The 11,119-nt window shown below is 44.9% G+C and overlaps 1 protein-coding gene across 1 annotated transcript in view; it reads right to left on the reverse strand.

The window, feature by feature from the left end:
• The window catches only part of LOC102261911 (probable ubiquitin carboxyl-terminal hydrolase FAF-X), a 292,998-nt gene that overhangs the window by 268,160 nt on the left and 13,719 nt on the right, over nucleotides 1–11,119 (reverse strand). The gene's annotated exons all lie outside the window — the stretch shown is intronic.

The raw sequence follows: 11,119 nt of genomic DNA on the forward strand, positions 1-11,119 counted from the left end.
ATCCCACCTGCCCCGCTGCCATCCGGGCCTGCTATCTGCGACCACCCGGGCGGGCAGCCCGTATGGGAACAGACCCAGGGCTGGTGGTGGGACCGCAGCGATTGGCCACCGGCCACGCCCACAAATGGCCCTCCCATGGGGATCCCCGGCTGACAGGTGCTCATGCACCGATCTGCAACTGGCCACACCCACAAACCGCCCTCCCGGGGGGGATCCCCAGCTGACAGGTGCTAATGCACCGATCTGCCACTGGCCACGCCCACAAACGCCCCTCCCGTGGGGATCCCCAGCTGACAGGTGCTAATGCACCGATCTGCCACTGGCCACGCCCACAAACGCCCCTCCCGTGGGGATCCCCAGCTGACAGGTGCTAATGCACCGATCTGCCAAAACGCACACCCGGGCCGCCTTTGCCCTACGGGAACTATGCAGCCAGCAGAGGGGAGTGGGGCCGCTGGAAGCAGGGTGGGAACTTCCCGGGGTTTGCGCCAGGCAGCCCAGAGCAGAGTGCGAACTATACCCGCTGGTAGCTGCTTCCTATTCACTCACTTGCCCATTCATTCACTCATTCACTCACTCAGCAAACCCTCTCAGGTCCATGGCACCAGGCCAGGCACTGAAGTTGAAGCAGGATAAGACAGAGCTATGTCCTCAAGATGTTAGTAATTCAGTATGCAGCCAGGATAGGGGCCCCAGGCCGCTGGGAACAGGGGGGATATTTCCCGGGGTGGGCTTCAGGGAGCCGGGTGTGAGTCTGGAACTTCTGCCGTTTTGCCATGGCAACGCGGCAGAAGTTCCCGCCCCTTAGCTGCTTGCTCATTCACTTACTCACTCATTCATTCACTCACTCACTCAGCAAACCCTCTCAGGTCCATGGCACCAGGCCAGGCACTGAAGTTGAAGCAGGATAAGACAGAGCTATGTCCTCAAGATGTTAGTAATTCAGTATGCAGCCAGGATAGGGGCCCCAGGCCGCTGGGAACAGGGGGGATCTTTCCCGGGGTGGGCTTCAGGGAGCCAGGAGTGAGGCCGGAACTTCTGCCGTGTTGCCATGGCTCCCGGAACATGACAGAGGGTGCAGGTCGGGCTGAGGGGTCTGGCCCCACCCCTCACCCTCACTCCCGAGTGCACAAATTTTTGTGCACCGGGCTACTAGTATATATATATAAAAGCCTAACACGCAAATTGTTCGACTGAGAGTATGGCCACTCACTATGACATGCTTTTACCACCAGGGGGGCAGCGCACAACATGGTGGGTGTCGGTGAGCAGGGCTGGCAGCAGGCAGCAGTGGAGGAGCAGCTGGCCCCAACAGGCCCCGATAAGAGTGGGACCGCAGCAGGATGGTGCAGCAGGTGAGCGGGCGGTGCCAGGACAAGCAGGGGCCCGACTGCCCCGCCAACTGCTCCACAGATGTCAACAAGCGGTGACAGTGGGCATGGGGGCCTTGATAGCTCGGAACTGTCAGTGGGCGCAAGCAGCGGGTGCAAGCAGCAACTGCCAGTCCCGATCGCCCCTCAGGGCTTCTCCACCTCCCCGTTCCTGAGGGGCGATTGGGGTCGGCAGCTGTCGCTTGCACCACTGCTAGTGATAGCCCTGCTTGCACCTGCTGCTGGCGCTGGAGTCGCTGCTTGCATCCATTGCCGGCACAGGTCCTGATCGCTCACTGCCATCAGTGGGTGCAAGTGGCGGCTGCCAGCCCAAATTGCCTGAGGGCTTCTTCACCTCCCCCTGCTCCTGAGGGGTGATCGGGTCAGCAGCCAGCACTCGCACCCACTGCTGGCACTGGTTTCAATGACTCTGCACCAGTGGTTCCCAAACTTATTTGGCCTACTGCCCCCTTTCCAGAAAAAATATTACTCAGCCCCTGGAAATTAATTTTTTTTTCATTTTAATAGCAGTTACTTATCACCCCCAAATGCACCTGTGGCCATCCCCGCCCCCCTAGATCGCTGGGGGGCGGTAGCGCCCACTTTGGGAATCACTGCTCTGCACTATCAGCAGGTGCGAGCGGGGCCGGTGCCATTAGTGTGAGGGAGCAGCGGCAACAGGAGAGGGGGTTACTGGCAAACAGGACCAGAGGCCGCGGCGGGTGGGGCCAAGAGGGGCATGGAGGATGGGCCAATACCCGTCCCTGTGCCAACTGCAGCCTCATGGTCCACAGTTCCTTTCAAGGTGCACAAATTCATGCACTGGGCCCCTAGTTATTAAAAATACAGGTTTTTTTTTTAAAGATTAAAGAAATAAATAGGTATATTTTGAAGTAACAGGATATTGAAATATCAATTTGAGTTTGCCTATTTTTGACCTCTTATTACAGAAAACCTAAAAAATACACCTGAAACAGTTAGTAAATGTTTTATACTTTATTAGAAATTAGAGGCCCAGTGCATGAATCAGTGCACAGGTTGGGTTGGGCTGGCCCTGCCCCTGATCAGAGTGGGAGAGGCCAAATAGGGGCGGGGCTGACCATGGGGAGGGGCCACAGCTGGCCAGGGGGAGGGGCTGCAGGCGGTTGGCCGATCAGCCCTGTCCTCTGGTCGAACTCCTGGTCAGGGAACAATTTGCGTATTAGCCTTCTATTATATAGGTCCTATAGACATATTATAGGATATGTCTCTCAAAAGTGTAAATGTATTTGCCAATCTAGAAAATGTTAACTGCTAACTTTTTAGTGGTCACCTAAAAATTAAAGTTTCTAAGAGTTCAGTATTCTATCTAACCAATTACAAATAAATGTTATAGTTTTGGTAACAGAGGGCATGAGGCATGGAGATGCATTTTGAAGGAAAAAGTGAGTTCTAAAGCTGGTTATTTCTGAATGGGTAAGAAGGTTTGTGATAGTTATAGAAGGATGTGAAGAGAAATCTTAAAAGTAAATTGTAGGTAATCTGAATAACAAATTTAGTTAGATAAATGGACCTAAAGTAAGCTAATGCAGAATTTGTTGTCCTTTTCTGTCTGTTAGAAGGGGGAAAAAAGTCTTTCCTGTTTTTGTCCAGGAAGCAAAAGTTCTCTAAATTATTGAAATAGTTATACATTAATAGAGGCCCGGTGCACAAAATTTGTAATGGGTAGGGTCTCTAGGCCTGGTTGGTGATCAGGGCTGATCAGGTTCCCCACCTCCCTGCCTCCTCTTTCTTTTGCTCCCTCAGCACCGTGCCACCGCTGCTGGTTGCCCGCCATGTTCTGTGCTGCCCATGGTGGTCAGTGCACATCATAGCTAGCAATTGAACTCCCAGTCTTCTGGTCCAACTCCTGAGGGTACAATTTGCATATTAGCCTTTTATTAACATAGGATGTTATATTAGTCAGGTACTTGATTACAAATAAACAGTCTACTACTGATTCATAATAATAATAGCATATGATCTTTCAGTAAAATAAGTTTGGCAACCTTCCCAGGGTTTGAATTTTAAGAAACTTTTTCTTGACCTAGATTTGGCTTTAGATCATTCCAATAGGCCCTGGAATGGCTGAAAGGTTGTATTCTCTCCTTACCAAGGAAAATTTTCTGCTTAAGGTACATGGGAAGCTTTGTCAAGTAAAGAAATAATAACTATATTCTATTTATATATGCATATTACTAAAATAGGTTCTGATATGCTTGCATTTATATCACTAATTGTTACTTTGGAATATTGTGTTTTACCAAAAAATACACCAAGATTCCATATCATTTGAATTATAATCAAATCTATAACTGTATCATTTTAAATTTCTCTGTCATTTAGAGACAGTCACTGCTTTGTTATAATGAATTAGCAAAAATGTTACATCTTCTGAGGGATCCCTGAAAAGAACTTTGACATTTTCAGATCGTTTTTGAACTGGATGAAAATTATTAGAACTCTACAGAGCATCTGGATTTACAGAAGTACTAGCAGGAAAAATCAGGAGAAAAAAATTGATTATTGGACTGAATGAACTGAAAATAATTATATAGTTTTTGTAACTTTTGTTGGAAATATTGCTGATTCTTAATCTTTTTGTTTTTCAGACATAAGGAAACTTGTTTCTTTTCTTAAAACAATTTGGTAAATTATATATTTTTCTCCTTACCTGATCCCTCTAGATTTGGTAATTCTTAATGAGTGAGTCATGGCAATACACTTTGCATGAATTCAATAAGACCAGTTTCTAATTGTGGTTATATTAACCAAGACTTTGACTGGAATTTCATGTAAGAGAGAAACATATCTGGATGTCACCAGAAAGCTTCAACCAAGCTTTAAGGAATGAAAACTGACTTTGAAGCCAATGTAAGCACCTTGGAGAAATAGCTTGGTATCTTGCTTAGTCACATGGTTCATGGCATTCTTCCCAGGTAAGGAATGAAGATTGCTTTCCTGAGAGATGGCAAGGAAGGAAGCTCAAGACATTTTGGGAACTTTAAGAACAAGTAGAATTCACTTAAGTCTACAGGTATTGCAGGCAAACCTGATGGCAGCTAGGTGGCTAAGCTTCTATGCCCGAGGGGCTGATTAGAGCTCAATCATGAGATTCTAGCAAAGCAGATTTTTTAAAAGCCTGTCTGATCAATTGCTATTCCTATTGTGTTAATGCAATAAAGCCAAATTGAAACTAGACTTAATCAGTAAAATAAAAATGAGGAAGACTTTTGGGAGGGAAATGGTGTTTCAGTAGCCTCTACAACACACAGTTATGAATATTAGACTCAGAGTTTTATTTTTCACATATGGTTTAACTGGATCTGAATTTATCTCTAGCTTTTACGCCAATAACACTACAATTTATAACACAATTGACTCCACCAGGCTACAAGCCCTACTTATACTCAGAGAATACCACCTCTAGACACCAATGCCACCTCCTTCCCTGTCCAGACTTCGTCATCCCTCTGACAGAGAACAGGGATCTCTTGGCTCTGAGGAAAACTTCGTCCCTCCTCAGCATAAAGCAGCTACAGAAGAGATCCTATGCCCCTTTTCTCTGAATGAATTCAGTGCCAAGATCCTTGAGGGGACGTGTGGTAGGCAGTTAGGCATGAACAGAGAAAGGATGATAGGCCATCTGGAGGAAAAAATGAACAGGACCCTGAGTTATGTGTCTCACCACTCCAAATGCTCTGAAGCTGGCAGGGCTAAAGCAGTGGATCCATCACACCAGAGTGAAGAGGGCCGCAAATGGGGAAGAATTGATGACTGAACCCAAGGAACACCTCAAGGTCATCTTTCAGGGGCAGCATCCTATATAATAAAAGGCTGACATGCAAATTGTCCCCTTGGGAGTTCGACTGAGCGAGAGTTCAACCACTCGATATGACATGCAATGACCACCAGGGAGCAGTGTGAAATGAAGGAAGGCCCCGGCCAGCAGCAAGAAGGCCCCAATCACTCCTGATTGCCGGCCAGGCCTAGGGACCCTACCTGTGCACAAATTTCATGCACTGGGCCTCTAGTCTAAATATATGAAAACCTAAGGGACTGTCACAACCACAACAACCAAACAGGCTGCATGGGGCGACCAGGCCAGCAGGGGAGGCAGTGAAGGGTGATCAAACAACTGAGCAACAAGCTGCATGGGGTGAGCAGGCTGGCAGGGGGGGCAGTGAGGGGCGACCAAACGACCGAACAGCAGGCTGCATGGGGCAACCAGGACGGCAGGGGGAACAGTTGGGAGTGACCAGTTGGGTGAAGATTAACAAAAGGAAAATACAAAACAAAACCCCAAAATAAATAAATGAATGAATAAATAAATATACAAGACACTTTTTGTTGCTTGTCCTGTATTGATTAGCAATGCATAGGCCCTTTCCTCTCTTGGAAAGTAAACTCCCTCTTTCATCTCTTCTCTTAGTGGGATTCTTTCACAGTCCACATCATAGGCCAAAATCCTATCAGTAATCATTAGCTGAAAAATTGTTTACGAGCCGTGATTCTTGGATTTATTATGTAGACTATATGTGGCTCAGTTGTTGAGTGCTCAACCTACGAACTAGAAAGTCAAAGTTTGATTCCCGGTCAGAGCATATTGCCTGGGTTGTGGGGTCGATCCCCATTATGGGGCACGCAGGAGGCAGCTGACATTTCTGTCTCTCCCTCCCTCTCCCTTCCTCTCTGAAATTTTAAAAAAAAAAGGCATATTTTTAAAAAATTAAAAATATGTTGACTAATAGTTGTAGATATGTAATATTTATGTTGGTGAAATTATACAATGTTTTTTCCAATACATGTCCTATTTGCTAAAATTTGTTTAGAATGAGTGAATTCATAACAAAAAAGTAACCTGTCAATTTATTTATAAGCAAATTTTGGTTAAAAACATTTTAAAATTAACAAGGTGTTAATTTTCACATATGACAGAGACTGAAAATTTTGTCCGCTATATCTTTTTTTTTTAAATATATTTTATTGATTTTTTACAGAGAGGAAGGAAGAGGGATAGAGAATCAGAAACATCGATCAGCTGCCTCCTGCACACTCCCCACCGGGGACGTGCTCGCAACCAAGGTACATGCCCTTAATCGGAATCGAACCTGGGACCCTTCAGTCCGCAGGCCGATGCTCTATCCACTGAGCCAAACTGGTTAGGCACTTGGCCGCTATATCTTAAGTCCATTAAATCAAGGTCTGAAAAAAATCCAGGGTTTATCGCACTCTTCTAATAAGACCAACTCAATTTCAGATAGCTGATATTTATATGGCTCAGGTAATAATATTTTCTCATAACAGGTAAGGAATATATTTGTGGTCATTATTACTTAGCCTTCTATAACACTGAGTCCCTCTCCCTCAAACTCCAGAAGGCAACAACTTTAATAATCCTCAAGCAAAAGTCCAACAAGAAGAGAAATAATAATATAACAATAATTTTGCATGACATTCCAATCTCAGCACTGTTTCCTTTGTTTTTTTTTTAATATATTTTTATTGATTTCAGCGTGGAAGTGAGATAGAAAAATCAATGATGAGAGAGGATTATTGATCAGCTGCCTCCTGCATGGGGATAAAGCCTCCAATCCAGGCAAGTGCCCTTGACTGGAATGGAATCCGGGACACTTCATTCTGAAGGCCAAGGCTGATAGGCCAGCAGAGGGCATTTGGCTCAGGCAGACTAGAAAGTCCTGAACAAGAAAGTGACCCCAGTCTCGTGTTGTGGAACAGCCAACAGGCACCCAGCATTAACAGGAGGCAGCCACACCGGTAGGTGAGAGCAGGCCAACGATAACAAAGGCCGTGTAAAGTCCACTGCCTCAACAGCCAGCAGTAATCAATCTAAAGGACAACAAACTCCATCTAATCAGCCAAAGCCCAGTCTGTAGCCTCCTCCCCTTGCAGCCTCCCCTCCTTGCAGTTTTTGCGCATAAAATTCAACCCCAAGGACAGTGGAGGTTGAGTCTAACCCTCCCCTGTTGGGGCTCCATCCTCCATTCCCTCTAATAAACTCCCCTCTTGCTCGCTGAGTCCGCCTATTTCCTTGAGCAATTCCAATCTTACAAATGCTCTATCCACTGACCAAACCAGCTAGGGATCAGCACTGTTAATATTCTGAACTAGGTAATAGGTAACTCTGATAGATTAGGGAAAGGAAGGTGGTTCTATGCACTGTAAGATGTTGAGTAGCACCTCTGCTGTCTAAACGCTGGTTGGCAACTCCCCATTAAATCATGAACCAATTAAACCAAAAATGTCTCCACACATTTCTCAATGTCCCATGAGAACACCCAATCTGAGAACTACTGTTTTAAAATCTGATAATAAATTATATGACACAGGGAAATAATCATGTATTGTTTTGCTGTTTATGTACAAGATGTCAGAAAACAATGTATACACACTTTGAATGTGAAAGGGTTAACTAAAGAACACAAGGCTGGAGCCTTACAAAATCTAACGAATGTCAAAGGGAAAGCTTGTTCTGTGAGCCTAAGCCTGCACAAACACGCTACGCTTGAGTGGTTATTTTACAGAAATTCCTGAAGACCATCACCCCTGCACAGCCCCCCAAGAAAGGACGTCTGGCGCCTGCAGAAGAATAAAGGGCAAGGTCGTAAAACTATGAGGGGGCAGTATGAGGAAGGCACGGTCCTGATACCTGGGTCAAGCCGAAGCCCCTATCTGCAGCTCTCCCTGAGTGCATAAAAAGCCTGCTCCCTCCCCAATTCACTCCTGAGTCAGACCACCTGCACCCAGGTGACAGGAATAAATATCATTTTGATTACACTGAGCCTTGAGTCCATTCTGTGAGACCCTGGCCCAACCCCGAACCTTTCAGTTAGTGCCAAAGACCTGGGATGATCTGGCAGTGGACCACTGGGGGAGGTCCTGGCCCCAGCAACTGGGCATTTGCCACTCCAAAAGACCATGATCATTGGGCTCTGGAGCAGGTCCTTTGTTCATGGAAGACCCCCAGCTACACTTACTGCACAGCTGGTTGTTGGGTGCCTGCCTTGGTTCCAAGACCCTTCCCCTCACCCTTTTGGGCTGTATTGGGTCACACAGGTGACTGGATTAGGGAGCAACCATTTCCCTGCCCTCCAGACATCAACACCAGACATCAAATTGCCTGATAAGTGGCCTTTAGTCTGTTTTCCTCCGTTGGTCTGGGACTGTCCCGTAATTTTGTAATCCTGGGTTTGGAGCCAGGCTCCGGGCTGATACTCTTCAGCAGGCCCCCCGAAAATCCGGCGCTGGTCAGGACAAGTCCTCTGGGGAAACCAGGTTCCCTTGCCCGCTTTCCTGACGGGAATGCCTATGAAGAAGGGAGGGGTCCATCTGTTTGTGAACGTTAAGGGGAGATGAGGACGCCTTTCTCAGCCTTAACTTCACTAGAAACCAGACATTCAGCCATAGCTCATCACCATGGGAAATTCACAGTCGGTCATCCCCCGCACCACACCCCTGAAACTAAAATTTAAAAGTAAAAATGGGCCATGGCCAGATAGCTCAGTTGGTTAGAGCATCTTCCAGATACACCAAGGTTGTGGTTCTCCTGTTGAAAAATGGACCTTGAAAGAATTGACTCCGTCCTGTCCCCTGCCCTCTATCTGAACCATAGGTACTCCATTTTATTCCTATAAATTTTGTAAGAATTGCCTTTTAGGGTTTTCCTATGAGCACAAATGGTCCTTTGTTCTATTAATTCCAGAATTTAACTAAACCAAATAAGTCACCATGCTATTTCTAGCTTCTGCAGGAACACTTGCTTGAATAATGGGAGAATAAGATATTTTTGGGAAAGGGGGGATCTGAGTCTGTGACTAATGTAAAGTGCATTCTTACTGGACTATGGTCTAGTTACTGCTCCCTCTTAATGGTCCATCTTGCAGGACCTGTTTACTTAAGCCCTGCTCCCATTTTGGAAAGGCCATAAACCATAACCCTAGACGGAATTGTCAGGGCTGGTGCCAGGCCAGGCCTTGAGATATGGTCTCACAGAACCCATCCCAGAGTTTTTTTCCCCTCTTTCTTGCCTTTATAAGCTTACCCTTAATTTCATTTTGGGGTCTCCAGGTTTGGAGAGGCTTTAGCCCTTCACTGTAACTGGCTTTTAAAATAAAGACTTCAAAATTCGACCCTCTGATTGTGGAGTATCCTGTTTGACTCGCTGAATTCAATTATAACACTGCCAGTGAGTCAATCAGTGAGGCATCCAAGAATGAACCAGTGAGGCTTGGGGAACAGCAAATAGATGTTTTTTTTCTCTCTCTTCTCCTTCCTCTCTCTTAAAAAAACAACAAATGAATAAACAGATTTAGAACAGGATTAGAGAAATTCAGTGTTTAACTCAAAAGATAGGTTACACTGACGATAAACCCCTAAACCAGTTCTTCTCCAACTCAATAAAAGCAAATCATCAGGGCCCTAATTCCAGACAAAGTCTGATAGCCTGATAATTTATGTTTTTAACCAGCCACAAGATAAATTTTTCAGAATCTTCAAAGTTTCAAGACCACTGGTCTGTGTTCATAATGCACTCTTAAAAGACTACCAAGTTTCCCAGACAAATATTAGGTTTAAGTAGAACATGAGTCTAATAGCATATAATAATTTGATGGTCAAGTTCAAAATAAATACTCACTTAGAAGTTCACAGAAATATCACCAGATATTCACAGAAAATCACCAGAAAAGAGAAAGGTGATCAATGATCTTACAGGCCTCAATAGCCATTAAAGTTAGCAGAAATGAAAAAAAAGCATACAACACTAAAAAGAGGGCCTTCCTTGTTCTTTTTTTTCTTCTTCTTAGATTATCTTCTCGTTTTACTTAACATGCTCTAATAGAAAACCTTCAAATTGTCAGCTCAAAAAATGACCCAAAGGTCCCTGGCAGGGTAACTCAGTTGGTTAGAGCATCATCTGGATAGACCAGGGGTGGGCAAACTTTTTGACTCGAGGGCCACAATGGGTTCTTATACTGGACAGGAGGGCCGGAACAAAAGCATGGATGGAGTATTTGTGTGAACTAATATAAATTCAAATTAAACATCATTACATAAAAGGGTACGGTCTTTTTTTTTTTTTTTTTAGTTTTATTCATTTCAAACGGGCCGGATTCGGCCCGCGGGCCATAGTTTGCCCACCCCTGGGATAGACCAAGGTTGTAGTTCCACCCCAGTCAGGGCACATAAAGAATCAACCAATGAGTGCATAAATAAGTGGAACTGATGTTTCTCTCTCTCTAAAATTAATGAAATAACATAAAGGTTTTAGTGACCTAAAGGAAAACAATTTAGTGTGATTTTACAATATGTTTAATGCTCTCATCATTTATCAGTTACAAAAATAATAAACCCTCCACAAACAGATCTAGGTTTTGAAAATAAAGTAAAATGTTCTTTCAGTTTCTATCAGTTACTAGGCACAGAATTATTTAGGTGCTCTGTAAAACACATACATGCCAGACTGGATTTCTGAACTCGCCAAATATGAATTAAAAACATGAAAAAGCCTCACTGGTGTGGCTCAGTAGTTAAGCATCGACCTATGAACCAGGAGGTCACAGTTCCATTGCTGGTCAGGGCGCATGACTGGGTTGCAGGCTAGATCGCCAATGTGGGGCAAATCAATGATTCTCTCTCATCATTGATGTTTCTATCTGTCTCTCCCTCTCCCGTCCTCTCTGAAATCAATAAAAATATATTTAAAAAAAAAA

The sequence above is a fragment of the Myotis brandtii genome, unplaced genomic scaffold, assembly GCF_000412655.1.
Source record: "Myotis brandtii unplaced genomic scaffold, ASM41265v1 scaffold1052, whole genome shotgun sequence".
Lineage (NCBI taxonomy): Eukaryota > Metazoa > Chordata > Mammalia > Chiroptera > Vespertilionidae > Myotis > Myotis brandtii.